Consider the following 27,812-nt stretch of genomic DNA (forward strand, 5'->3'; position numbering starts at 1 on the left):
AGTAAGAAAAAGAGCTATCTCTGCCATGATGGAAGAGCTCTAATGAAATTAATATCAAGCAGGCCCCTGACTGTTTTCCACAGAGAAGGTCATCCTGTAGGAATCTCCGTGTTGGTCTCCGCTGTTGACAGATGGTCACTCCACAGTTGCTTCAGCCAGGCCAGCTCCAGTTAGTGGAAATTCACATTGGTAAGCCCATTGTCAGCCTCTATCCCTGCCACCATGGGCACTTTTTTATGGATCCCATTGGACAATGACAGGAGTGGTTGAGGGACGCTACCTGGTGTCCATAGAACAGGTTACTCTACTACCTGATTAACAAAATCACTTCCTTTTCACATCACACTTGGTGAGTATTTGCATATGGAAAAAAATTCTCATGCTTTCTGCCCACCAGAGGAGGTCTACCGACACATCTCTACCCAGACATCTTTGTGATCAACATTCTTATTGTGTCTCTCCCAAGCCCCTGAATATACTTGACCATCTTCTAGGACCCTTCACAGCCCACGAATTAGGAACCTCTGCTCATCTCTTTGCAGGTGACATGAACCATTTTCACTGCTTAAAATTCTGCTTTAAGGAGAATGTTTTTCTACTACTGCTGTTCAGGTATTCTCAGAGGCCAGGTGGAGTACAGTATTGTCCACACCAGTAGTGGCTGCATGTCCTGTAGAAACCTCTGTAACCCCAGTGTAAGTGCCTCCTCCTAGGCAGCTGATCTCAGGGAGCCCCTCAGGAGGCCAAGGCTGTAAGGTGAGAGGATGGCATGGCCCAGGGCTTGGGTCATGACTATTTGGCCAACTCTTCATGCAACTTACTTGGGCCTCATAACCTAGTCCCTCAAGTCACAAATACATCCCTGCCATGTGATTGGGGAGCTGCTAGAAATGGTCACCCGGGAGTATGCTTCAGAACAAGCCTAGCATATCAGCAACTTGGACCCCATGGTGAGCTGTGTGGCCACAATCACACAGAACCCCTGCCGAGGCTCAGGAGCCCTCACAGTCTTTCTCAAATGGAGCTTTCTGCTCATTCAAAAAAATAATAAGTAGAGGAGGGCTGCTCACCTGCTTCCAGTCTGGGATACTAGGACCCCCTAGACCACACCCATGATCTTGTGTGATTATTCTGATTCCTTTTTGGCTCAGCTACGCATTATGGCAACCAAACCGCACTGTCACTGACCATAAAATGCCAATCCTTGGCCCCCACGTACCCTGGGATCCCCTCAACCACATCTTGTTACCCAGTTAAAGTTTCAGCAACACTAAGAAAAAAGGATTTTTATATTGAGATAGGAAACATTAATTATTTCAATTGTGAAAAATGTATAAGGCAATAATGTGAAAATATTTTAAAAGACATTTTACAAAGGGTGAAAGACCCTCCATTAAACTACTCAATATATTACACTGCAATTGGTCTGCCCAAACCCTGACTTCAGCTCTGGGCTGGGATCTTCTGTAAATGGACCTTTCATCCTCAAGTCCTCTTCTTTTCTCTTCTCTTCCCTTCTCTTCTCTCCTCTCCTCTCCTCTCCTCTCCTGCTCCTCTCCTCTCCTCTCCTGCTCCTCTCCTCTCCCCTCCCCTCCCCTCCCCTCCCCTCCCCACCCCTTCCCTTCCCTCCCCACCCCTCCCCTTCCCTCCCCTCCTCTTCTCTTCTCTCAGCCCTGTGCCTCCTACATGCAGAGACAGCTGGTCTCAGTGTTGGTGGCCCTGAGACTGACAACCATGATCACATGCACTGGAGATAACCTCAGGATAAATGTGCCTTTAGGAACCAGCAGATGCCATGTCAGGCCTTGTGCTGGTCATCTAGTATAACAACAAGTGACCCTCAGGGACCTCTGCCCAATTCTTAGGCTCCAAATCAAGGAACATGGCCATCCTGACCATTAGTGGGGCCCAGACCCTCAATGAGGCTATTACTGTGCTGCAGATAATAGCAGTGGGAGCAACTGGCAGGGACTCATAGTAACACAGACAGATAAGGAATTGCAACAGAACTGTCCCACCTTGGCCTGGCTCTCATTCTCACCTGCCCTCTGAGCAGCTGTAGGTCAGACCTCAGGGTCAGGTGTCCTCTCTGGTCCTAACCTGACCCCTACAGGGCTGGTGATTCTGAGCGGCTTCTGTATCCTCTCAGGGCCTGCATGTGTCCAATGAGAAGTGGACAGGGGGATGCTGGTCAGAGCTGCAGGGACCTTTGTCAGGTTTGTGGTGTACATCAACAGTTTAGAAATCCACACAACAGCACATGGCCCCAGATGCAATCATACGTCATGCAGGGGAGGAGAGAGCTGTCACAGAGGGCACAGTCGTGTGGAATTTCTCTTTTCCTTGGGTGAAACCAGTTCAGTGGAAGCCCCAGGGGCTATGTCTCCTCTGGTTTCCAGATGAGTTGACCCCCACATTCTGATAGGGTGCCTGAGGCCTGAGGAGGACTGGAGACCCAGCCCCTTTTGGTCCCAGGGTCCTTTCTGTGCTGATATTTCACAAAAACTGAAGAGGAAGCACAGACACTACCTTTGGTCCCACCTGGGGATGGTGTTTGGGGCACACTGACCTCCCAGGGTCCCCAAAGTCCCATCACCTTCCCCAGGTAGGTCAGGCCTGACTGGATGTGCCTCCAGCGCCCTGTTGGTGTGGATTTTATCTTTGGGCTCTGGGCTGCTTTCTGAGGAGCTCACTAAGAAACCCTGGATGCCAAGCCTGGGACCTGCACCTCTGCTCCATGGCCCAGGACTGTAGCTGTGAAGGGAAGATCCTGGGTGAAGGTGGGGCCCTTTCCCAGGAGAGATGTCTGATTCCAGTCTCTAGGGCCAGGCTTATTGGGATTTCTTTTCTGACTTGGATGTCTCAGTCTTTATTTCCTTCTTTAAAAGTACAACCGGTTTAGGGCGACCCGCTTGGGTCCCCTTCCACGTTGTGGAAGCTTTGTTATTTCACTCTTCACAACAAATCTTGCTGCTGCTCACTCTTTGGGTCCATACCACCTTTTAAAAAAAAGTACAACTGGTTTAATCGTGAAATCATGTGTATACACTAAAGTTTACAGATTTACTGTCATCAGCACATATATATATATACTCTTTCAGGATGCAACAACTGTGGACACTGCCGTACTGGGCCTCTGTCTCTCTCATTATCACAAGTGAGAATACTAACAGCTCTCTCCTATGCAGACAGTAGTCATGTTTCCCAGTTGCACAAGAATGTCTCTTACAGTTGTTTAATTTCCTTACCAACCAGGACCCTTAAGTTTCCCATGCTGATGTTTGGTCGCTATTTCTCTCTGATCCAACATTTTTCAAGCAGTATTCCTTGGAACCCAACAAAAGTTCCACAAGAAAACTCAAGTTTCTGGTGCACTGTTGGACCAGGTTCATTGCATGCAGTAGGACCTTGCTCAAGTGATGAATCCATTTGATGTTTTCACCATCAAGGGGAAGGGCGCTATGACTTTTGGGCACTGGGTTGATAGAGGGGAGATAGCAGCTGATGATGGCCCTACCCACCGATGTGTGTGTGGGCAGGACCTATCGATGCATTTAGAAGTTGAGGGAACTGTGTATCCTACAGATGGAATTTCCAGTACTGAATCTCCATCACCCAGCCACTGGCATTCAGCAGGTGCTCTGTAAGAAGAAGCCCTTCACTGCCAATCATGGCCATTACACAGGTGAAGGAGAGGATGACTTTTAACAGCCACTGACTCTCACAGCAAACTGAGGTGGAAACTCAGGTTCACAAAGTGACTTTGAGAGAAGAGATGGAGGAATCAGGTTAATTAGTAGCAGAAGGCTTGCCCAGAGCAGGAACAACACAGGGTCGGTGAGGACCTAGGGATGCCATGGTGTGGAAGGAACAAGGCCTGAACCAGGAGCAGGAAGGGGCATGGGAAAGACCACGCTGCCACATGTGATGAGTCAGCACGTGGAAGGCACAGCAAGTGTTGCGCAAAGATTTTATGTAATGATCTGGCAAACAGCTGCTTCTCTATGCAGACTGATGAGCCAAAAAATGTTACTGATGCATTGCTGTCACATGTTAACATGCTGTGACGTGTGGTGACATTCAAGGAAACCTGTTCTCTGCAGACACCTACCCACCGGTACAGCGGACACCCCAGCTATGCCAAGGTCTTTGTCTTCCTCTGGTGTAAGAGCCTGAGAACAACCAGGTGGCCCCTGAAAGGGGTGCCACGTCATCTGCTCTGCATGGCTGAGTTAAATGGGGAGCTCCCACAGAACTTTCCAGAAAACAGTCAACCTGCTTTTGCTGGGTGCACTGAGGATGATCCAGGATCAATGGAAGTGACAGAAGCTTAATTTCCCTATGGCTGCAAGATGAGCACTGGGAAGACAGCTGAGGCAGTTTAGCCACCACCCCCTAGTGGCTTCAACCCCAGGTAAGCAGGGACAGGTGAAGGGCCTGCCTGAGCCCACCTGTGTCTAATTAGTTCCAGCATCAGCAACTGCATCCTGTGGACCACCAGGGAGTGTGTATGCCCAGCCCCTCACAGATCGCGAGAACATAAACAGAAAATTCTCCTCCTTACACCCAACTGCACCACACACCTGGGCCCAGATCTTCATTTACAAGATGGTATCACATCAGACATAGACTGATCTGGGTCCCAGGTCCCTTCAGGTTTCTGATGTCCTCTCAGATCCCCACACACCGCAGACTCTTCACCGCAGGGCGTTGAGCCAGCTCTTCCCCTCACAATGCCTGTTACAGGTTTACAAGTTACTCCTCTCCAATATGTTGGGGATTTGCTTTCACTGTGTGTGTGTGTGTATGCATGTATGTGTGTATATATATATTCACTGTGTATATATATACACACACACAGTGTATATATATATTCACTGTGTATACATATATACACACATATACATACACAGTGTGTATATATATTCACTGTGCATATACACACACACACATACACACACACACACACACACACACATATATATATATATATTTGTATTTTCTTGGGTAAGCTGAGCCCCTTGTACCTGGTCTTGAGTCAGGCAGGCGCCACACAGAGAAGGGGAATTCCTCCCGTAGAATGAGCAGTCCATGGATCAGGGAATCAGGCACCTGAGCAGCAGGTTCTGAATCCACACCTAGACCGAGGAAGTCCCTGAGCTCCCAGCCCACAGTGTGGAGCGGCCACCAGGAGAAGTAGAGAATCAACTGGCAAAGCTACCTGGGGATGGGGCGGGCCTGAGTGACAGGGAGATGCTGACATGCAGCAGGTGCCAGTGACCATGACCTCACACCTGGAGGGAAAGGGTCTTTATTTTCCTAGAGGATTGTCCTTGTGTCCTTGACTGATGTAGTCATTCTGGAATCACATTTTATCTTCAGTTCTTTTGCATGCTGACTCTCTCTGACACAGATCCAGGCACTTGACTTCTCACAACGCCCCCTCCTCCACACCCAGTTGTGCTAAAACAGCATCCCCCTCATGTACAGTGTCCTCCCTGAGGTCACAGGTGTCCTCCATACTTTCCTTTGATCTGGGAGTCCCTGTCCTGCAGACATAGTGGCTTCTCCCTTCCTGGCTGCTCCTCCACATCCACTGTCCCTGGTCTTCCCTGACTCTGTCCTGGGGAAGCTGCCAAATCACAGCTCTTGATTTCCTTGTGAGTCACAAAATAGTTGCTCATTAACCTATAATTTCTTATTCATTGACACATTTTCCCCAGCAACTGAAGACATCTTATTTGTAATAAACATTCACTTCTTGGGGTCTTGGAGTTTGCAGCCCCCTCTCCTTCTCTTATGGAGCAAACATTTCCTTCACCTCCTCATCTGTCCCTGGTCCTGACAGCATCCTGGAGATACTGAGGCACAGCAGCTATGACCTACCTAGGAGCTCACAGCCAAGGCAGAAACTCCCAGCATCTCATGGATCTTCCAACACTCTGTGTGCACTTGGCAAATAAGGAATTTCATTGACTTCTATCACTCAGGGGCTGTGCCCTGGGGTGGAACCTGCACCTGTCCAAGGTGTGTGTTATCACCTGTACAGTGGAGATGAAGAGGGAACCTGCATTGGGTTCTGGAAAGTACCATCTAAAACAGATTTAGGCCTACGCCAGAAATTTCCTCTCTAACATAAAATATTTATGGTCAGGACACATTTAGAGACCTAGACCAAAATTAAATACCTCCTTCCTGAGCCAAGATAGAATGGAGGAGGGGACTGGGGACCCCAGAGAATTCCCCAGTTACCAGCATGACTCTATGGTCACCTCCCAGACTAGGTCAAAACCCATCCCATAGGAAATACTTCATATTCCCCCAGGAAATACAGACAAAGTGACCTCTGAGCTCTGCTATGACCAAGTGAGCCCAGGAGTGAGACTGAGCGCAGTGTGATGTGGAGATGTCTGCAGAGAATATGGAATCAATTCATATAGGAGATCCTGTGGGCAAAGGGTGGGAGGGCAAGGCCACCCCTAACCTCTTTGGGTCCCTTGGGGCTGAGCCCTTCTGGGAACCACAAGCCTCCTCCAGCAGCAGCCCCTGACTCTGCTGATTGGCAGCAAGGGCCGTTCTCTCCAACAAGGGGTTAAAAGAGACCTGGGAGGAGCCTGCCCAGCCTCAGATTTGAGAAGCATCATTGGAGGTGCTTCAGCCATGGCCTGGTCCCTCTTTTCCTGGGTCTCCTGACTCACTGCACAGGTGCTGCCCCAGGGTCTCACCCACCTGCCCAGCCCCAGGCCTCTAGGTTCAGCCTGGCCCTCAGTCTGAGCTCAGCAGGGCCCTGTGTGTGGTGGGCAGGATGCTCATGACGCTGCTGATGGGGGAGGGGCTGGGGTGCTGAAATGCCCCCACTCTGTGCTCCTGTGCCCACGGGTGCCCTGAGAGCCCTATTATTCCAGGGGCTCACTCCAGTCCCGGCAAGTGGCAAAATATCCTTGGGCTGAGCCGCTCAGTTTCAACTTTTTTCTCTCCCCTTTTCTTTCCTTGCAGACTCTGTCATCTCCTATGAACTGACACAGTCACCCTCAGTGTCAGTGGCCCCAGGACAGATGACCAGAATCACCTGTGGGGAAAGCAACATTGGAAGTAAAAGTGCTCAATGGTACGGGCAGAAGCCAGGCCAGGCCTCTGTTTGGGTCATCTATGGGGCTAGCAGGCAGCCTTCAGGGATCTGTGAGAGATTCTCTGGCTCCAACTTGGAGAACACAGCCAACCTGACCATCAACAGGGCCTAGGCTGGGGATGAGGCTATTACTGTAAGATGTGGGACATTAGTGCTCCTCATCCCACAGTGACACAGGGAGATGGAGGAGCAAGACACAGGCTGCCCTTTTCAGAGGCTGCCCAGGCAGATTCTGCAGAGGGGGCACCAAGAGTGAATTTAGGGCTGAGGTGACAAGGATACATTGAGGTTTGGGGGACTCAGTTGTGATTTGGGGAAATGGGGACTGGTTGGAATATCAGGCCTGGGTCGACATCCTTAGTTGGGCTCTGGATTTCCATAGGGGATGAAAACCAGTCCTTGCCCTGAATATCCTGAGTCAGTTTCCAGAACTGCCCAGCTCAGGCAGCCGTGGCATCCTGCCATTCTCTTCAGGAAAACCAGTGGAGTGGATACTGTGGGATCCACCCATATTCCCTTTTCTTAGAACGCCCACCCAGCACTGCTGGTAGCTGTGGCAGCTCAGAGCTGTGCCCCCACTGAGAAGAGCTGTCAACGGAGAAAACTGTCTCCTCCAGGTTTGTGCCCCTTCTCAACAAGGTTTGGTTCCATAGCTGCCTGAGGTGAAGATCTCAAGACTCCCTTTCAATACAGGAGAAACAGAAAATCCTCCGAGTTTCACAGCTCCTTATTGGGATGGTAGAAGACTCAATGTGGGTCAGGGTGTTCTTGTGCCCGGTGTTGCCTCCCTCACTTAGTTTCACACCAGCTGTGCAAGCAGATCTCCATCTCAGAGTCTGCTTCCGGGCATCCCAAAATAACACAACAAGTCATCCCCAAATTGAGCCATCAGGAACCTGAGGAGGCCACAGTATACCAGAAAGCACCAGTTTATTCCTAATGATCATTGTGAGTCTGCAAATGCCCAATAAGATCTGAGTGTTTCTTGCATTTGTATGGAATGAAAGGGGGCCTGGCATGCCAGGTGTTCTGGGGTCTGAGGGAGAGTTGAAGTCAGATCCTTCTGCAGGAATCTGGGGACAGGAGGAGCAGCCTCACCCCAAGCAGGGACCACAGATGCACCCACAGGGGGAGCTGCAGGATGGACACTGCCCACCTCCACCCTCCACATCCTGTGAAAAGAAAAATCATTCTTTCCCCTCCTCCTTCAGCCTATCAAAGTTGACACTTTGAAAGCCACAAGAGTCCACCCTTGTCAACAGAAAACCCACTCACATCCCCATCAGCCACACAATCTCCACATAAAGATTCTTCAAAAAATAGTAACAGTGGCCATGAAAAGGTATCTAAAATGTTACATAAATAGTTGAACTTAGATTACATATGAAAATGATACTGTTCTGATCAGTTAGGTAAATAAAATAAATCATTTGAGCTCATTTACCTTCTTCTCTTTGTATGTCTAACGTGGCGACTAGACCTTGGGATATCCATGAGGCTCACACCATATTGTGATTGAACAGTGCCCCTTCGGGTAACAGGGGCTGAGGAGTGACCTGCTGCAGGAAGTATCATCTCCATCCATAGGACATCAGTGTGAACCCAGGGAGAGGCACTGCTGCAAGAGAAATGAGAACAGAAGCATGGACCACCTGCTTGTGCAGGGGACTGAGCCTTCACTTTGACCAAATAAGTTTATTTTCCTATCTTCAATCCTGAACAAGAGGGCTTTCTGGAGTTCTTTTAATTTTCAGGCTTGTGTCCCTTCAAGTTTCCGGCTGTCTGGAGTCCCAGCCAGGGGACACTGAGGAAATCCAGGAGTCTCACTCTGACTCTGTTGTATTTCATCTGCTGGGGCCATCCCAAACCGCTGCATACCATTTCCTTTCCTGGTGCTCAAATAGCTGCTCCATGCACTTGTCATGGTTTCATAGCTCAATCTGAGTGGGAAGACAGGATAGTGTATGTTGTAATATTTAAATGGAACCTAAATCCTTTAATTGTTTTTGTTGTTGCTTTTGTGTTTTTTGAAAAAAAGTCCCGCTCTGTCACCCAGGCTGGAGTGCAATGGCGTAATCTCGGCTCACTACAATCTCTGCTTGCTTGGTTCAAGCAATTCTCCTGCCTCAGCCTACTGAGCAGCTGGGATTCCAGGACCCCGACACCCCACCCAGCTAATCTTTGTATTATAGTAGAGATGGGGTTTCACCATGTTGGTCAGGCTGGCCTCCAGCTCTGGACCTCAGGTGACCCACCCGCCTCAGCCTCCTAAAGTGCTGGGATTACAGGCATGAGCCACCGCGCCCGGCCCAATCGTTTTTTCTAATATGAAATGTTGAAAGAGTTTTGTCATAGGCAGTGGGAAAGGTGAAAACAGATTAAAAACATTTTAAGAAAAAGAAAACAAAAACGTATGTACAGACTGTGTGTCTTCAGTGCTGCAAGGTTCAGAGAGGTCAGTTTTTTGGTTCCTTAAGGATGTGCCAAGATGGAGGAAAATGCCCCCACGAAGTCTGACACTATAGGCTGCCTCACCGTGTGCCTGTGCCTAGAGGAACTCCAGAGGCTCCAGCTGGACAAGGACAATGCACAGATGTGGCCCCGATGGGATCACCGGTGAGGCCTGGCCTGGTAGAGCCTGCCCTGGGCTACCCTGTGGTACCTCACGGCACCTTCGGCCAGAGGTGCCTGGGGTGAGGGATGAGCCTGTGTCTGCATCGTGGGAAAGGCTCTCACTCGGGGCCCTCCTGAAGCAGGAGCCTCGAGATGTGGGGACGCAGCATGAGAACATTGTGCTCTCCTGATCGTCTCCCACCAAGGGAGCAGGCTGTGGGGCTGTCCTTAGGATGTGGGTGCCTGGTTACCAGAGTTCTAAGTTCTTTGAGGGTCCGTCACCAAGGAAGTGAACTTACTTCTTTAAGGTTCCGTATCTTCGGCTCCTTCCTTCCATAAGAACTACTTATAAGAACTTCCTTCCATAAGAACCCCCTGGGCTGCTGGCTGCTCACCCTCTCCCCAGGTCAGCTCCTTATCTGTACACAGGTAAGTCCACCCAGGGCCTGCTTGTACACCTGCGCCTGATGTGCACCTGGGGCCTAGGAATCCACTTGGGGCCTGCGATCCAACAGGGGCCTAATGTGGATTAAAAGTCATTTTGATTATTCCTACAGGGAGGAAAAGGCCTTCTAGCAATAAGAAGCAGAGTTTCACATCAAACATGTAAAAATGATCAAAATCTTACGGAAGAAAGGTATCAATTTTAATCACTGAAATGTTAACTTTTGATAAATATTTAAGTTTATAAGGAAAAATCAAACCATGCTACAGTTATACAGAATGCTATAGAGTTTCTTTTATGTGGATTGAACACAGAAAGCTCCCACCTACTTATGGTCATAATTTTCTACCTTAATCTTCTTCTTCTTATGATTAATAGAAAAAATACCATGACAATGATGGTGATGATGGTTGAAGCACACAACTGAGGTTTAGTGACAGAAACATCAGGTGCTCCAGTTACAGTGCAGCTGTTCTTATTGGGGTGGGAAAATCAATCTTGTGTTCAGTATACACGGGAAACAGGAGTACATGTGGGGAGAACCGCATTTCACTGGACTTAGGTTTTTCACAGAAGAGCTACAGTTTATCCTGCACTCTCCATTCTGTGATCAAAAACCATGGAACAGAGAAGAGCGTTTCAACCTGAGACTCAGTTACCAGAAATGCACCTGCCCCACCTCCCTGCAACCATATATACCACCTCTCTGTGCTGAGCCAGAAGGGTTCACATATGGCACAGACTGAGGCTGGACTCCATAGTTTTCATCCTCCCAGGTGTCAGGTGTTCTGGGGTCACCCAGAGGATGGAAGCTCCTGGGTTCCCTCTTCTTGACCAGCAGGGAGCAGCAGAGCTGCAGCCAGAAGAGAGTCTGTGGCTGTCCAGGAGGAGCCTAACAGGGAGGCCAGCCCTGAAGGCTCGAGAGGTGTTCCAGGATCAGTCCTAGGTCTGGAAGCCCAGTAAAGTGCATCCTATCCCCTCGGGCTGCAGACACCCCATCCTGAGTGCTAGATTTACATAGTGTCACCCAACTGACAGGAGATGGGGAATATGAGGACCTCACCTGGGAAATGCAGCTGGAGACACTCGGGCCCTGGTGTCAGCCTGGGCAGCTCTGAAAGGGCTGAATTTCCCTCGGAGATGCCCCAAGGTTGAGATGCTCTAGGAGGAGGGCACAGTGTGAGGAGATGGGGCTCCCAGGACCCAAGTCCTTCACCCAGGATGGCTGCCTGAGCCTCCTGCCCCTCTCAGGGTCTTGTCCTTCTCTGTTCAGCAACATTCTGAGGCGCTGAGCCCTCAGTCCTGGGCACTTCCACAGGCTCCCCCGTCCCTTCTCCCTCTGCCTTTCCTTCCAGCTCCAGGCATACTCTGATTCAGGGGGCGGCTCCTGTGCTCAGGGGAGTCTCAGGTGGGTGGGGTGGCGCACTCAGGACCCTGGTTCCTGGATGGGACATCCCCAGCCTCCTTGAGGAGACGGTCTCCACAGGGAAGGGAATTCTCACCAGTCTCAGGCCACAGCTCTGGCCACCAGGTGGTCTTTGGCTCATTGACAGGATACACCTCACTGCAGGGACCAGGGACCACCCACCCTATGGAGCCCACACCCTGTGCAAAGACTGTGTCCCTGGGATTCTCACAGAGACCATGGGGCTTAATGGATTTCCCATCAATATTTCATGTAAACTTCTAAAAAGCACCAGAAAACCACACTAGATAGAGAACCCTGGTGCTTTTAACCAGTATACATAAGTTATTGATGTGAAAAATAAATAAACAATGGCAGAGCTGAGGATGGCAATGGCTGGTCCACTGTGGGGAAGGGGATGGCCTAGAAGGATCAGTACCATGGGTGAAATGAGACCAGATGTCCTGATGACTCCACATGGGTGAGCGGTTCCTTACATGACTCAACTATTCTCACTGAAATAGTTAACAGGTTTCCTAATGACACAATCCATCATTTAGATGAAATGGCCAGGATAGGACATTTCCTCCAGCCAGGAAGACTGGACAAATTCATGAGCAGGGCTGGCCCAGTACACATGGATCTGAGACCCTTGGATCTGAGTCCCTCCAGCCCTCCAGGCAGACTCTGAAGAGGGGTCGTCAAGAGCGGATTTAGGACTTAGCTGACCAGGATATTTTGGGGTGTGGAGACTCAGCTGTGACTTAGGGAAATGTGGTCTGGTTGAATCATCAGACTGAGGTAGATATTCCTCAGCTGGTCTCTGGATTTCCACAGGTTATGACAAGCCAGTCCTTGGCCTGAATATCCTGGATCAGTCCCCAGAGATGAGCTCAGGTTCACGTCATTCTCTACAGAAAATCCAGTGGAGTGGACACTGTGGGATCTGCCCAGATTCTTTCTTCTGAGCTCAGCCACCCAGCACTGCTGGGAGCTTGTGGCAGCTGAGAGCTGTGCCTTCACTGGGAAGTGTGGCTCAGTGCAGAAAACTGCCTCCTCTGGGTTTATGCCCTTCCTCAGTGAGGTTAGGTTTCATGACTGCCTGAGGCCAAGATCTCAAGACTCTGCCTCGATATAGGAGGACCTGAAAATCCTCCCAGCTCTACAGCTCCCTGTAGGAAAGACTGAGGCCTCAATGAGGGTGGGGTCTCCTTCTGCCCAGTGTTGCCTCCCTCACCTCCTTTCACACCCTCTGTGCATGCAATTTCCCATCTCAGAGTCTGCTACCAGGGAACCCAAATTAAGATCACCAGCCATTCCCAACATGGGCCATGCGGGACCTCAGGAGGCCACTGTACACTGGAAAGCACCCGTTTATTCCTAAATTAGCATTGTGAGTACCCCATGTCCAATGAGATCTGAGTGTTTCTTGCATTTGTATGGAATGAAAAGGGAGCCTGAGTTGCCAAGTGCTCTGGGTTCTGAGGGAGAGTTGGAGTCAGATCTCCCTGCAGGGAAACCTAGGGCAGGGGGAGCAGCCTCACCCCATGCAGGGACCACAGGATGGATCCTGCCCACCTCCACCCTCCACATCCCGTGCAAAAATCATTCTTTCTATCCCTCCTTCAGCCTATCCAAGTTGACACTTAAAAAGCCACCACAGCCCACGCTTGTCAACAGGAAACCCATTCACATCTCCATCAGCCACACAATCTCCACAGATTCTTCAAAACATAATAACTATGCAAGGTATATGATATGTATCATAAAAAATTGTACTTATATATTAAAATGATACTGTTTGATATGCTACATAAATAAAATACATTATTTAAACTCATTGACTTCTTCTCTTTGTATTTATAATGCGGTGACTAGACAGTGGGATTCCCATGAGGCTCACATCATATTGTGATTGGACAGTGCTGGTCTGCATGGCTTCAGGTTATGGGGCTGTGGAGTGATCTGGTGCAGGAAGCCGCGTCTCCACCCATTGGAAATCAGTGTGAACCCAGGGAGAGGCTGGTGTAAGAGAGATGAGAACCCAGGTGTGAACCGCCTGCTTGTGCAGGGGACTGAGCCTTCACTTTGAGCCAAATAAGCTATCTTCAATCCTGAACAAGAGGGCTTTTTGGACTTTTTTTTCAGGTTTGTGCCGCTTCAGGTGTGGGGTTGTCTGGAGCCCCGGCCAGGGGACACAGGAAATCCAGGAGTCTCACTCTGACTCTGGTGTATTTCATCTGCTGGGGCCATCCCAAACTGCTGCATACCATTTCCTTTCCTGATGCTCAGAGAGCTGCTCCATGCACTTGTCATGGTTTCAGAGATGAAACTACGTGGAGAGACAGGATACTGCAGATTATATATTTAAATGGAAGCTGAATCCATTAATATTTATTTTAATATGAAACATTAAAAGAATTTTGTCACAGGCAACGGGGAAAGACGAAAAGACAGTATAAGTGTTTTGAAAAAAAAATGTATTTATCGAATGTGTGCGTGTCTTCAGTGTCGCAGGATTGAGAACGGTCAGCTTTAGATTGTCCTGAGGATGTGCTCAGATCAGGGAAAGCAAGAAAGCAGGAAACACGGATCTCTGTGACCTGACACATAAATCACAGTAAAATGGAAATAAATCTTTCAATAAATCAAACATTCACAATAAATATCACTCTGATGCACACAGAAAAGTCTGTTAGCAAACTTTCCCTTTGTCCTGCTGGCTCATATCCCCATGGATCACCTGTGTGCAGAGTGGACTCTGTGGTCCCCATTTCTCAGGCTGAGAACTAGAGGCTGGGAAGGACAAGTTACCTACTTGTGAGAGGGAAGGGCAGGATTGGGAGCAGCGGACTCGGGCTCAGGACTGTGGCCGTGGTCGTTGCTCCCTTGTTCCCTCCACAGGGTCCCTCCCACATGTGCCCGTGTGGATGTGGGCGCACTGCCTGGGGCGGCTGATGTGCTCCAGGGATTCGATGCTGCAGATGCATCAGCACAAAGTGTGGGGGTGGGGATGGGACGAGGCTGCAGCTGGGGAGACCAGGGACCAACAACACCCAGCACAGGTTTCCACGGGGTGGGCAGCCCCATTTCCTGACAGTAGAAACAGACTGGAGGTGGGTGCCAAGCCGAGGGCACTGCAGGGTGTGCCCAAGCCTGGAGGGTCACAGAGCCACAGGCACCACACAACAGAGACCCTGAGGGCCAGGAGCTCACTCAGGTAATGGATTTCAGCAGATCTTTCTCTCCTGAGTAAATCAGGTACAAAAAAATTAAGTTCCTGCCACCAGAAAAGACAAACAAGAACGCTGATCTCCTCAGCTGAGCCCCACTGTCCCAGGAAGCAGAAGCCTCTGAACCCAGGCCCAGGTGAGGGTGGGGTGGGGAGAGGAGCTCAGGGGGCAGATTTGCATGGAGGCCCCGCCCTCCTCTGAGGCAGAGGGGATAAGACAGGGCTGGGGGCAGGCCCAATGCTGGGATCTCAGGAGGCAGCGCTCTCGGGACGTCTCCACCATGGCCTGGACTCTGCTCCTCCTCACCCTCCTCACTCAGGGCACAGGTGACACCTCCAGGGAAGGGGCTTCAGGGGCCTTTGGGCTGATTCTCAGTCTCCTGCTCCTCAGGCTCACCTGGGCCCAGCACTGACTCACTGGAGTGTGTTTCTCCCTCTTTCCAGGGTCCTGGGCTCAGTCTGCCCCGACTCAGCCTCCCTCTGTGTCCGGGTCTCCTGGACAGTCGGTCACCATCTCCTGCACTGGAACCAGCAGTGATATTGGGTATTATAATGCTGTGTCTTGGTACCAACAACACCCAGGCACAGCCCCCAAACTCATGATTTATCGTGTCAGTAATCGGGCCTCAGGGGTCTCTGATCGCTTCTCTGGCTCCAAGTCTGGCAACACGGCCTCCCTGACCATCTCTGGGCTCCAGGCTGAGGACGAGGCTGATTATTACTGCAGCTCATATGCAGGCAGTGACACTTTCCACAGTGGTCCAAGTTCATGGGGAACTGAGACCAAAACCTGCCCTGGGTTCTCAAGCTTCCTCCTTGCTCTAAAGATGCTTCCTCACCCCGTGCAAGGGGCTTCCTGCAGCACGGCCTTGAGAATTCTCCTCTCTCAGCTCCTGTCCTTTCCTGCCATGAAATCCAACAGGAAACCTGCCCTGTGGTTTCTCATCCAGGACAGGGACAGCTTCCTGATGCTTGTGTGCTGTGGTCGGTCCTGAATGTGCAACTCTTCCTAGCTCTTCAAATGCAGGGACAGGGACAAGGAGCTGCCTGATTGCTGCAGTCACTGCTTTTTTTCAGGGATGCCTTCACCACAAATGCATCACCATCTCCCACACTGTGGGTAGAATTTTAGCCAACTACATTCTAATGGTTATCGCCACAACGTTGACCTTAAATAACAGCGCAGCGAACATCCGTATGCAGCCTCCTTTGAGTTCCTGTGTGAATATGACCATAGGGTTCATTTCTGAAAGTGAAATTGCAGCTCAGAAAGATGTGTGTTTGTTATTTTCACCCACTGTTGTCAGAGTCCCCTCCAGAGGGGTTCTACCAATTTACAATGCCAGCCAGAAGTACTTGTTCGGAGTATATTGTTGAAAGTGTAAATTTTTGCCAACCTACCAGACTCAAAAACGTTATCTTGTTACAGTTTTATGTTTGAGTCTCCCATTCTGCTTAAGGTTGGGCCTTTTCACAAATAGTTCAGTATTCTTTATTTTTTTAGGATTTGGTAAACTTTTTCTTGAATATCCAGTTAAGAAGAATTTTAGTTTTTGTGGCCAGGCACGATGGCTCATGCCTGTAATCCCAGCAGTCTGGAAGGCTTAGACATGTGAATTGCTTGAGCCCAGGAGTTCAAGATTAGCCTGGGCAACACAGTGAACCCTCATCTCTATTACATTAAAGAAAATAAACATAAATTGTAAAATGAAGTATTTTAGTCTTTGCGGCCCAAGAATCAACTTTGGGGATATTACATAGGTACTTATAGCGTCATTTACAATGTAACCATTTAAAATGATAAAAAACCACTGTCAGCTCTGGGCCACACAAAAACAGGTGTCAGGCCAGTTCTGGCAGGGTGAGGGCTATTATGGTGGGAAAGGGAAATGGAAGCCGTTAGAGTTCCTTCTACCTAGAAAAAAATAGTAAATCAAAAACAGTATCATATCCCTGGAGGGATTGCAGAGATTAGTGCCACCATCAAGGACTTGAAAGACACAGAGGTGGTGATCAGCACCACATCCCCGTTCAACTCTCCCATTTGGCCCGTGCAGAAGATAGATGGATCCTGGAAAGTGACAGTGGATTATCATAAGCTTAACCAAATGGTGACTTCAATTGCAGCTGCTGAACCAGATGTGGTTTCATGGCTTGATCCAATTAACACATCTCCTGGTACCTGGTATGCAGCCATTGACTTGGCAAATGCCTTTTTCTCCATTCTGGTCCACAAGCCCACCAGAAGCAATCTGCCTTCAACTGGCAAGGCCAGCAATATACCTTTACTGTCCTACCTCAGAGATACATCACCTCTCCAGCTTTGTATCATAATATTTTTTCTTTTTTCTTTTTTTTTTTTTTTTTTTGAGAACGGAGTCTCGCTCTGTCACCAGGCTGGAGTGCAGTGGCACAATCTCAGCTCACTGCAACCTCTGCCTGCTGGATTCAAGCTATTCTCCTGCCTCAACCTCCTTAGTAGCTGGAGCTACACATGCGCACCATCACACCCAGCTAATTTTTGTATTTTTAGTAGAGACAGGGTTTCACCATGTTGGCCAGGATGGTCCCAATCTCTTGACCTCGTGATCCAAATGCTTCTACCTCCCAAAGTGCTGGTATTACAGGCCTGAGCCACCACGCCCAGCCCTTTGTGTCATAATCTTATTCAAAGAGACCTTGATCACTTTTCACTTCTGCAAGATAGCACACTGGTCCATTACACTGATGATATTATTGGATTGGATTCAGTGAGCAAGAATTAACAAACACAATGGACTTATCGGTGAGACATTTGCATGCCAGAGGATTTGAAATAAATCTGACTAAAAATCAGGGACCTTCTACCTCAGAAAAATTTCTAGGGGTCCAGTGGTGTGGGGCCTGTTGAGATACTCCTTCTAAGGTAAAGGGTAAGTTGCTGCATTTGGCCCCTCCTACAACCAAGAAAGAGGCACAACGCCTAGTGGGCCTATTTGGATTTTGGAGGCAACACATTCCTCATTTGGTTGTGTTACTCTGGCCTATTTATTGAGTGACCCAAAAGGCTACCAGTTTTGAGTGGGTTCCAGAAGAGAAGAAAGCTCTGCAACAGGTCCAGGCTGCTGTACAAGCTGCTCTGCCACTTGTGCCATATAACCCAGCAGATCCAATGGTGCTTGAGGTGTCAGTGGCAGATAGCGATGCTGTTTGGAGCCTTTGGCAGGCTCCCATAGGTGAATTGCAGTGAGGTACCCCAGGATTTTGGAGCAAGGCCCTGCCATCCTCTACAGATAACTACTCTACTTTTGAGAGACAGCTCTTGGCCTGTTACTGGGCTTTGGTGGAAACTGAACATTTGACTCTGAGTCATAAAGTTACCATGGAACCTGAACTGCCTGTCATGAACTGGGTTCTTTCTGATCCATCTAGCCATAAAGTGGGTCATGCACAGCAGCATTTCGTCATCAAATGGAAGTGGTACATACATCACTAGGCTCGAGCAGGACTTGAAGGCACAAGAAAGTTACATGAAGAAGTGGCTCAAATGCCCATGGTCTCCACTGCGGCCACCCTGCCCTCTCTCCTCCAGCCTGCACCAATGGCCTCATGGGGAGTTTCCTATGATCAGTTGACTGGGGAAGAGATGACTAGGGCCTGGATCATAGATGGTTCTACAAGATATGCAGGCACCACCCGAAAGTGGACAGCTGTAGCACTAAAGCCCCTTTCTAGAACATCCCTGAAGAACAGCGGGGAAGGAAAATCTTCCCAGTGGACAGAACTTAGAGCCGTGCCACTGGGTGTGTACTTTGCATGGAAGGAGAAATGGCCAGATGTGCGATTTTATACTGATTCATGGGGTGTAGCCAATGGTTTGGTTGGATGGTCAGGTACTTGGAAGAAACATGATTGGAAAATTGGTGACAAAGAAACTGGGGGAAGAGCTATGTGGATGGATCTCTCTGAGTGATAAAAAACTGTGAAGATATTTGTGTCCCATGTGAGTGCTCACCATCGGGTGACCTCAGCAGAAGAGGAGTTTAATAATCAAGTAAATAGGATGACCTGTTCTGTGGATCCCACTCAGCCTCTTTCCCCAGCCACCCCTGTCATCCCCAATAAGCCCATGAACAAAGTGGCCATGGTGGCAGAGACGGAAGTTATGCATGGGCTCAGCAACATGGACTTTCACTCACCAAGGCTGACCTGGTTATGGCCACTGCTGAATGCCCAATTTGCCAGCAGCAGAGACCAACACTGAGCCTTCAATATGGCACTATTCCTCAGGGTGATCAGCCAGACGCCTGGTGGCAGGTTGATTGTATTGGACCTCTTTCATCATGGAAAGGGTGGAGGTTTGTCCTCACTGGAATAGACACTTACTCTGGATATGGGTTTGCCACTCCTGTATGCAATGCTTCTGCCAAGACTACCACCTGTGGGCTCACAGAATGCCTTATCCACCATCATGGTATTCCACATGGCATTGCCTCTGACCAAGGCACTCACTTTACAGCTAAAGAACTGCAGCAGTGAGCTTATGCTCATGGAATTCACTGGTCTTACCATGTTCCCCATCATCCTGAAGCAGCTGAACTGATAGAAGGGTGGACTGGCCTTTTGAAGTCGCAATTACAATGCCAACTAGTTGACAATACTTTGCAGGCTGTGGTAAGGTTCTCCAGAAGGCCATGTATGCTCTGAATCAGCGTCCAATATACGATACTGTTTCTTCTCCTATAGCCAAGATGCATGGGTCCAGGAATCAAGGGGTGGAAGCAGAAGTGGCTGAGTCCTTTAGTATTTATGTAATTCCACTGAGACAGGGTATTAGTTGTGTCCCAGAAAGGTGAGCTCAGGGGTGTGTTCATAGGATTTGAGAATCTATGTTCAGGGGTTCAAGGCAGGTCTTCAAATAAGGAACTCCCTGGACTTGGACACATCTGGGACATCGCAGCTCGGGCTGGTGGGCACTGGGAGCTGAGGGGCACCTAATGAGTCTGGATTAGTAATTGTTTTTTAAATAAGTGACCTCTTTGTGCCAGTGAGAACCATGCTGTCCTAAAGCAAACCTTTCATCTGGATAAGTGCTTTTTAGAAATTTCCTGAGCAATGGGTGCCTTAGTGATGACTTACACCCTCACCCTCCTGGGCAGAAAGGTCCTGAGGCTTTGACACAAGTATTTTCTCAGTCCCAGACCTTTCAAGTATCACCCCCATCCCCCACCAGGATGAGAAGGATAATCAAGAGGCAGAAATTTATTAAATTCACACAGAGAAACAGAAGTCTCCACAAGCAGGGATAAGAGAGTTGGGGTCAGCTGAGCCAGTCCTATCAGAGCTGATTCCCCTGTGATAGAAATGACCCCCACTTCTACCCCTAACACCCACCCCCCTCAGACACATCAAAGTAATTACATGATCTTCCCATCTCCATGTCTTTCTATGGACACATAGACATGCTATTTCCTTTCCCAGGCAAAATTTTCCTCATCCTCTAAGTCCCAGTGTAAACCTCTTTAACAGACCCATAAGGTCCCACAGCTGCCTGGGCTGAGCTGAGGTTGGGGAGGGAAGCCCTGCCCTGCCCTTGTCTAGTCCTTCCCAGTGGCGTCTCCAGGCTCTTCCTCCCTCTGCTGGGGCTTCCTCTCCTCTCTGCAGCACCCCCGCTGCCTCCCCATCTCCTGTCTCCCCCAGCCCCAGGCCCTCCATCTGCAAACCCTGGATCCTCCCCCTGCTCCATGTCCAGGCCCTGAAGAACAACCTAGGCCCAGAGACTGGGGCAGAATCTTCCATCCCACCAGCTTTGGGGTGGACACGGGGGCATCACAGCCAATGTTCCCTGAGGACCCCAGCCAGAGACAGGCCTGAGCTCCCTGGATACCCTCTCACATGCCACACACACAGCCCCTGCAGGATCTTTTAGGAAGCCCTAGAACCACCTGAGCCTTGGATGAGATACTCTGAGGCCTTCTGGATTAGTCCTCCTGGGTATACCTCACTCCACATACTCAAATCTTCCCTTGTGGGTTAAGATCCTTCCCAACCCAATTTGAACAAGACCCTGACCCTCTTTTCCATTAATCACATGAACTTGATAACTGGATGCATTAAAGATGAACTCACAGACCCATCTGAACATTGGAAAATGAGTTTTCTTCTTTCATTTATTCATTTAATCATTTTTCTTCAATGCCTGTAAGAAAGTCCAACTTTTTAAAGATTCACTGATGTAAGATACAGGCATCGACTGAGTGAAGAATCTGAAACTGGTGGATAATTTGCTCACTCTTCCTCAAGGAAATGTGCATCCTCTTCATTATTGTCACATCCAAGAAGGTTGCGTCCTCTCCAGGGTCAGTGCTGCCACAGCGTCCACCCTCAACGTGAGCACATGGCAAGAAATTAGCCCCAGGGATCAGCTCCTTTAGAAAAACATGAGGTTTCAGTGAGAAGGGATAAGGCTTCTCAGTCCTTTTTTGTTTGTTTGGTGGGTTTTTTTTTTTTGTTTTTTTGTTTTTGTTTTTTGTGACACAGTCTTGCTCTGTCACCTAGGCTGGGGTGCAGTGGCACGATCTTGGCTCACTGTAACCTCCACCTCCTGGGTTCAAGCAATTATCCTGCCTCACCCTCCCGAATAACTGGGATTACAGGTACCCACCACCATACCCAGCTAATTTTTGCATTTTTAGTAGAGACAAGGTTTCACCATGTTGGCCTGGCTGGTCTCAAACTCCTGACCTCAGGTGATCCTCCCGCCTCGGCCTCCCAAAGTGCTGAGATTACAGGTGTGAGCCACTGCACCCAGCGCCTCTTTCTGAAGGGACACTTTCCGGCTGGAGGGAGAGGGAGCCACTCTTCCATCTCCATTTCCTTGTAGAACAGGCTCATTTGGGCTACTCTGGAACCATCTAGAATACCTGCTCAGTGTAGCTGACTGACCCCAGAGCCCCATTCCTCCTGAGAGGATGACAGAGGTTGGGAGAGCCCTGCCCAACTGTGGGCTCAGGAGGCAGAGCTCTTGGCATTTCCCCATGGCCCATGCCCCTCTCCTGCTCCCCCTCCTCACTCTCTGCACAGGTGCCACCTAGGACCTGAACCCAGGCTCAGCTCCCACAGAAACCTGAGCCTGACCCAGACCCTGAGTTCAGCCCAGGATATTTTTCAGTCGATGGAACCCTGAGAATGAGCCCCACAGTCTCCTGATTCTGCAGGCTCTGTGGTCTCCTAAAGGCTCAGCTGTGTCCAGTAGAGTTGGCCATGAGATACCTTCCCCCACCTGCTCAGGAGAGACTGGAACAGGCAACAGTGCAGAAAAAGCCAGCAGGAGCCCAGCCAGGCCCTGCATCCAAAACAGCGACCAATCCCCACAGATTCTCCAGCTCTAACCTGGAGTACAGCCCCAGTGAGCCCACCACCTGCAAGCCGAGGTGGGCTCCTCACACAGCCAGGCCATCATGGGGGATGGCAGTGAGCCAAGGGACATAGCCCTGCCACCACCCTAGCACTCACATTCTTTCTCCCCTACCCTGGTCAGTCTCTGCGCCACAGAGCCCAGTATCTGAATTCAGGACACCTGCACTCAACCTGGACATGCCACGGCTTTTCTTTGTTGTCTTGGGCAATGTAATCTCTATGGGCTCAACTTTACCTGCTGTGAAATGGGAAGCCTTATACTGACTTTAAGAATTTTCTTCCTCATTAAATGATAAAAATGACCAAAAACAGGTTCTCATTAATTAGAGAGAAACTCTGCAGAGGTCTGAATGGGTAGCACAGTTTTCGGAGTCTTGTTCTTCCTCTCAGGGAATCCAGGAAAGAGCTCAGCACACAGCATGTTTTCTGCAATGGAAGGAAAGGGTTTCCCTGGTCAGAACAAACAGCAGATTCCTTGTTTCAAATCTCTAGCCTATGCTCATATAGAAATCCTCCCACCACAAGCACCAAACATTTGTGATGAAATCAAATAATCCCAACAGAGGTAATAATAAGAATAATGAAAATAACGATGGTAATGATAGTGATGATGATGATGATGGTGATGGTGATGATATCACAGCACAACTGAGCTTTAATGTCCAAAAACTCCAGGTGTTCCCAGTGAATTGTAGCTGCTCTTAATAGATGGTGGGAGCATCAGTCTTGCTTGTAAATACATAGACATTCTGGGACCCTGTATGGTTCTGACTGGGTTACAGAAATTGCACCTGCCCCACCTTCTCGGGCACCACATTTTCAACCTTTCTATGGTGGGCTAGGCAGGGCAGGGTGGGTCACACTGGCAGAGAGTGAGGCTGGACTCTGGTCTGAAACCTCTTAGGTGAAAAGTACTGTGAGGTCACCTGGAGTAGGAAAGTTCCTGGGCTGAGTCTCCTCCTCCAGCAGGTGGTGGCAGAGCTGCAGCCAGTGGGAGTCAAGCGTCCCAGGGTCAGTTGTAGGACTGGAAGTCAGGACAGCCCATCCCCCATGCCGACCACTTTCTGACAGTCAGACTCACACAGTCACCCAGGACACTGACAGGAGTCCAGGCACAGTGAGAGCCTCACCTGGGATACACAGCCGGAGGTGCCTGGGCCCTGGTGTCAGTCTGGGCAGCTCCTGCAGGGCTGGGATTTCCTGGGAGATACCCTGAGGTCAAGGAGCTCTAGGAGGGAGCAGAGTGTGAGGGGACGGGGTTCCCAGGGCCCAAGTCCTTCACTCAGGATGGGCGGCCTAAGCCTCCTCCCATTCTCAGGGCCTCGCCCCTCCCTGTCCAGCAACATCTTGGGGAGCTGAGCCCTCTGTCCTGGGCACTTCCAGAGACACCTCCTGAACCCTCTTCCCTCTGCCTCTCCTTCCAGCTCGAGGTAGACTCTGACTCGGAGGCAGCACCTGTGCTCGGGGAGTCTCGAGTGGGTGGAGAGGGGTATTCGGGGCCCTGGTCCCTAGATGGGGCATCTCCAGACTCCTTGAGGAGACACTCTTCAGAGGAAAGGGGATTATTCTCACCTGCCTCAGGTCACAGCTCTGACCACAGGGCTGTCCTTGGATCAGTGACAGAATCTGCCAGGCTGATATAAAAATTATTAACCCAGGCTAATAAAAATTTACATACACAGAAATGAGACACCAGAGATGAGCAGGCAGAGGAAAGAGCATGTGAGGACACAGCAAGGAGGCAGCGACCTGCAAGCCAAGGAGAGAGGCCTCAGGGGAAACAAACCTATAAACACCTTTATCTTGACTCCCCAGCTTCTAAACTGTGAGAAAATAAGTGTCTGCTCTTAGGCCTGCAGGTCTTTGGCATCTGCAGGATTCCTCAAAGATCTGTTTGGGGAAAACATGTAACCTCCCAATACTAGTTTTCTAGTAAAGACCGGGCCTTAAGCATAGGGCTTGGCATCATCCTATTCCACATTATGAAAGCCTTCTTGAGGTCCCGCTTGTAAAACAATCACCAATGCATCTGGCATATGTTAAGGGCTTATACATAGTCATTCTGAGTGACCTGGTGATTTATGGAAAATGGCATTTTATGGGCACCAGGGCTACTGTGAACCTTGGTCTGAGGACCATAATTAGTCCCAGTTCCCTGATGGTGCTCAAGTGCAAAGGGTGTAACTGTGGCTTCCTCTGAAGCCCCTTCTATTGGGTAAAATTCTGAAATTCACCTGGCCTTTCTGCTCTTGAGAAATTACCCAGAGAAGGCCCTCAGGCTCAGGGCTCAGACAAGAACTGGGGCAAATGCTTTAGGAAATAGAGAACAGATTTGCATCCCCTGTTCACTAGGCTTTGTTCATCTAACAAAGACGCAAGAATAAAGAAAGTAGATTTGCATAAAAAGCCTCCCCTTCTCTGGGGGTCCCTCCACAGCTGTGGACTCAAAGGCAGAGCTCTGGGGCATTTCCACCATGGCCTGGACCCCTCCCCTGCTCACCCTCCTCACTCTCTGCACAGGTGCTGCCTCCCAGAGCTCAGCCCCCACAGGACCAATAATCAGCCTGGCCCTGACATTCAGCTCAGCGCAGGGAGTGATGCAGGGTGTGGGGCTGTGGGAGTAAGATTCTCATCCTCAGAGTCACCTCTTCTGTCCTCTCTTGCAGGCTCCGTGATTTCCTCTGAGCTGGCTCAGGAGTCTGCAGTGTCTGTGGCCTTGTTACAGATGGCCAGGATCACCTGCCAGGGGGATGGCATAGGAAACTACTACACAAACTGGTGCCAGCAGGAGCCAGGCCGAGCCCTAGTAGGGGTCACCTGTGGTAACAACCACTGTCCCTCAGGGATCCCAGACAAATTCTCTGACTCCAAATCAGAGAAGAAGGCCATCCTGACCATCACTGGGACTCAGGTTGAAGATGAAGCCGACTATTACTTTCTATCACCAGATAGCAGTGGTACTCATCCCACAGTGGCATCATTCATCCCACAGTCACATAGGCAGATGAGGAAGCTAGACAAATACACCTTCACTGTCTGTGTCACCCTCTTCCTCCAGCCCCAGCAGGACTGTGGACACAGCCATGAGCAGGGCTGATGAAGTATGAATGGATCTGAGCCCTCCAAGTTGCCCTTTTCTCCAACCCTTCAAACAGGTTCTGCAAAGCGTGGGTTAGGAGGGAATTTTGGGCTGGTGGGACCGGGCTGTCCTGGTATTGTTTGCACTGGATGTGTCTTGGCTCAAGATGACTGGCCAGAAGGACAGTAGTAGCAAGAGACAGCCATTGAGTGGTTGTGGTCCCTGAATTTCCTGTTGTACTGTCACTGAACCTAAGGCAGTGCCTCTACTCTGTGGCCCAAATGCCCTGGATTATTTCTCTGAACTGCCCATGTTTAACTGAGACCCTCACACCTCAGCTCCATGGCATCCTCATGTTCTGAACAGGGAAGCCTTTCATAGTGAGTACTGTGACATGCCTTCGATCCCATAGGGGATGACTGTGGAGCCAGGAGCCTCCATCCTTTCCTTTGGATCCTGTGGAGAGGCCCTGGGAACTCTCCAGGAATCCAGGCACTTCCAGGTAGAAGCAAACCCCTGGGCCTCAGGAGGTGTCACCTGCTTTTCTGTTCCATGTTCTATTAGCACCAGGAGCAAACCCAAGGCGCCACTGATGTTGAAGGAGCCACCAATCTCATTTAAACTCTCCAGGATGTGTGTGCCCACAAAGGGGACCAGACAGAGAAATCAGAAGCATTTGCTGCATCTGTCCTCACTACAGCCCAAGCAGCAGCAAAACATGTTAAGATTCTTTTTTGGATGGTAGTTTTCTCAAAGATTTAATTTTCTTTGAAATACAAAATCATTGTCCCTTAAAATCCAGGGCCTTGGAAAGAGTAAGAAATGGTGCTTGCATGGAGGATGAAGACTGGGGACCTTACACTTCACTGTCTCCTTTTCCCCAGAGCTCATCTACATCTGCGAAGAGAGTAGAAACCGTGGTAATACCCTTAGGATAAACCTGGCCGCCTGCTCTGGCCTCTGAATTCAGTCCAGCTGGACATCTTGGCTGCAACTTCATGAGGAGCCGAGAACCACCAAACTAACTGGCTCCTGAATTCTAGATGCAGCAAAGTGACAAGATCACAAACATGCATTCTCTTAACATTCTAAGTATTAAGAGTCATTTGTATTAGGGCATGAGGTTGAGTCCTCAGAAGAGCTTTGCCTTGGAACTTGGGAAAATATCAGCCTACACATAAGGCTGCTCTGGTCTCTACTAAGAAAATGTAGATGCAAGGTGAAGAAGGTGAGGCAGAAAATTAAAGAAAGGAAGAAAAATAAAATTAAAAAGATAAAGAAATAAGCTTTCCTGTATTAGGCTGATGTGTCACAAAGGCAGCAATGGGCAGAGCCCAGACCCAGGGAAAGTCTTGATAATACTATCTAAGAAGCTGGAACACAAAGGAATGCGCTCTGGAGACTCTCCCAGCACTCCTTCAACATAAGAAGAAGAAAAACACATTTTCCTTTTTTTTATGGTATGAGTTTATAAATTCCTGTTCTGTGTAACTGGTGACTTCAAGTATTCTGTTTTAACTAAGCAGGGAAGTGAGGGTCATAAGCCGTCTGAGCAGGCCACCTGGGCACCATAGTGAAGGCCATGGAATAAGCCATGTGAGGCACTAGGCAAACCTAGATAATGGGCATCTGGGTTGCATAGCAATGGTCATGTGTGATCCTGAGTTATGAACCTGTTCCAATGTGATTAACTGTTTTTGTCCTGCCTCTGTGTCCCTGCTTTGACACCACTGTAAGCCTTCTTCAACCTAGCCCACCCCTTTTTAAAGTGTGTATAAAAGTCAACTGCTGTCTTTGTTCTGGGCTCAGTCTTTGGATGTTAAGTCTGCTGGGTAGTCTGAGTGCACTCAATAAAGATATCCTCCTGTATACACCCCAAGGTCTCTCTCTGGTCCTCCTGATCCCACAACAAAGGTTCAAACAGTTTCAATACTTTTACTGAATCCAAAAATAAAAGATTAAAACAGAGAAAGAAATGTAAGAATATTCTGAATCCAACAAGGAAAAACTTACACAGTCTGCATTCAATCAACATTTCCTACAAGGAAACAAGAAAATATATGCTATAAGAAACAGAAAAATTAATCAATCCAAAGTGACCTTGAAATTTCACAGACGATAAACTTTGTAGGCAGGAACACACAACAGAAACTTTTTTTTTTTTTTTTTTTTTTGAGACCAAGTTTTACTCTTGTTGCCCAGACTGGAGTGCAAGGGCACGATTTCGGCTCACTGCAACCTCTGCCTCCCAGGTTCAAGCAATTCTCCTGCCTCAGCCTCCTGAGCAGGCACCCACCACCATGCCCAGCTAATTTTTGTATTTTTAGTAGAAACAGGATTTCACCATGTTGGCCAGGCTGCTCTTGAACTCCTGGCCTCAAGTCATCTGCCCACCTCGGCCTCCCAAAGTGCTGGGATTACAGGCAAGAGCCACCACACCCAGCAACAGAAATTCTTATAACTATGTTCTACTTCTTCATGAGGGTAGAGGATGGATTTACCAGGTTAAGT

The 27,812-nt window shown here is 49.3% G+C and overlaps 3 long non-coding RNA genes and 2 gene segments (V, D, J or C); 4 read left to right on the forward strand and 1 right to left on the reverse strand.

Annotated features, from left to right (window-relative positions):
• Positions 1 to 27,812, forward strand: part of LOC103888259 — a 641,220-nt gene that overhangs the window by 374,974 nt on the left and 238,434 nt on the right.
• LOC101024006 overlaps positions 1 to 27,812 on the forward strand; it is a 644,330-nt gene that overhangs the window by 359,056 nt on the left and 257,462 nt on the right.
• Positions 1,672 to 9,218, forward strand: LOC110740626. 2 transcript variants are annotated; one of them, XR_004178850.1, is made up of 3 exons: positions 1,672 to 4,414; positions 5,849 to 6,027; positions 6,997 to 9,218. It is a non-coding gene; the product is annotated as an uncharacterized LOC110740626 (long non-coding RNA). The 2 variants fall into 2 exon arrangements; XR_002515480.2 differs by lacking the exon at positions 1,672 to 4,414 and having other exon boundaries at positions 4,955 to 6,027; positions 6,997 to 7,108; positions 8,608 to 9,218.
• Positions 9,363 to 13,355, forward strand: LOC103888254. Of its 2 annotated transcripts, XR_004178846.1 has the most exons (3): positions 9,389 to 10,171; positions 10,300 to 10,379; positions 12,430 to 13,355. It is a non-coding gene; the product is annotated as an uncharacterized LOC103888254 (long non-coding RNA). The 2 variants fall into 2 exon arrangements; XR_002515477.2 differs by lacking the exon at positions 12,430 to 13,355 and having other exon boundaries at positions 9,363 to 10,171; positions 10,300 to 10,459.
• The window catches only part of LOC110740624, a 61,305-nt gene continuing 54,448 nt past the window's right edge, over positions 20,956 to 27,812 (reverse strand). For 2 of the 3 annotated variants that reach the window (XR_004178849.1, XR_004178848.1), the window contains exon 4: positions 21,537 to 22,648. This is a non-coding gene — a long non-coding RNA (uncharacterized LOC110740624). Of the gene's footprint in view, positions 21,232 to 21,536; positions 22,649 to 23,352; positions 27,451 to 27,812 lie in introns of those variants that run through there. The other variant, XR_004178847.1, reaches the window with a different exon arrangement.

The sequence above is a fragment of the Papio anubis genome, chromosome 16 (assembly GCF_008728515.1).
Source record: "Papio anubis isolate 15944 chromosome 16, Panubis1.0, whole genome shotgun sequence".
Lineage (NCBI taxonomy): Eukaryota > Metazoa > Chordata > Mammalia > Primates > Cercopithecidae > Papio > Papio anubis.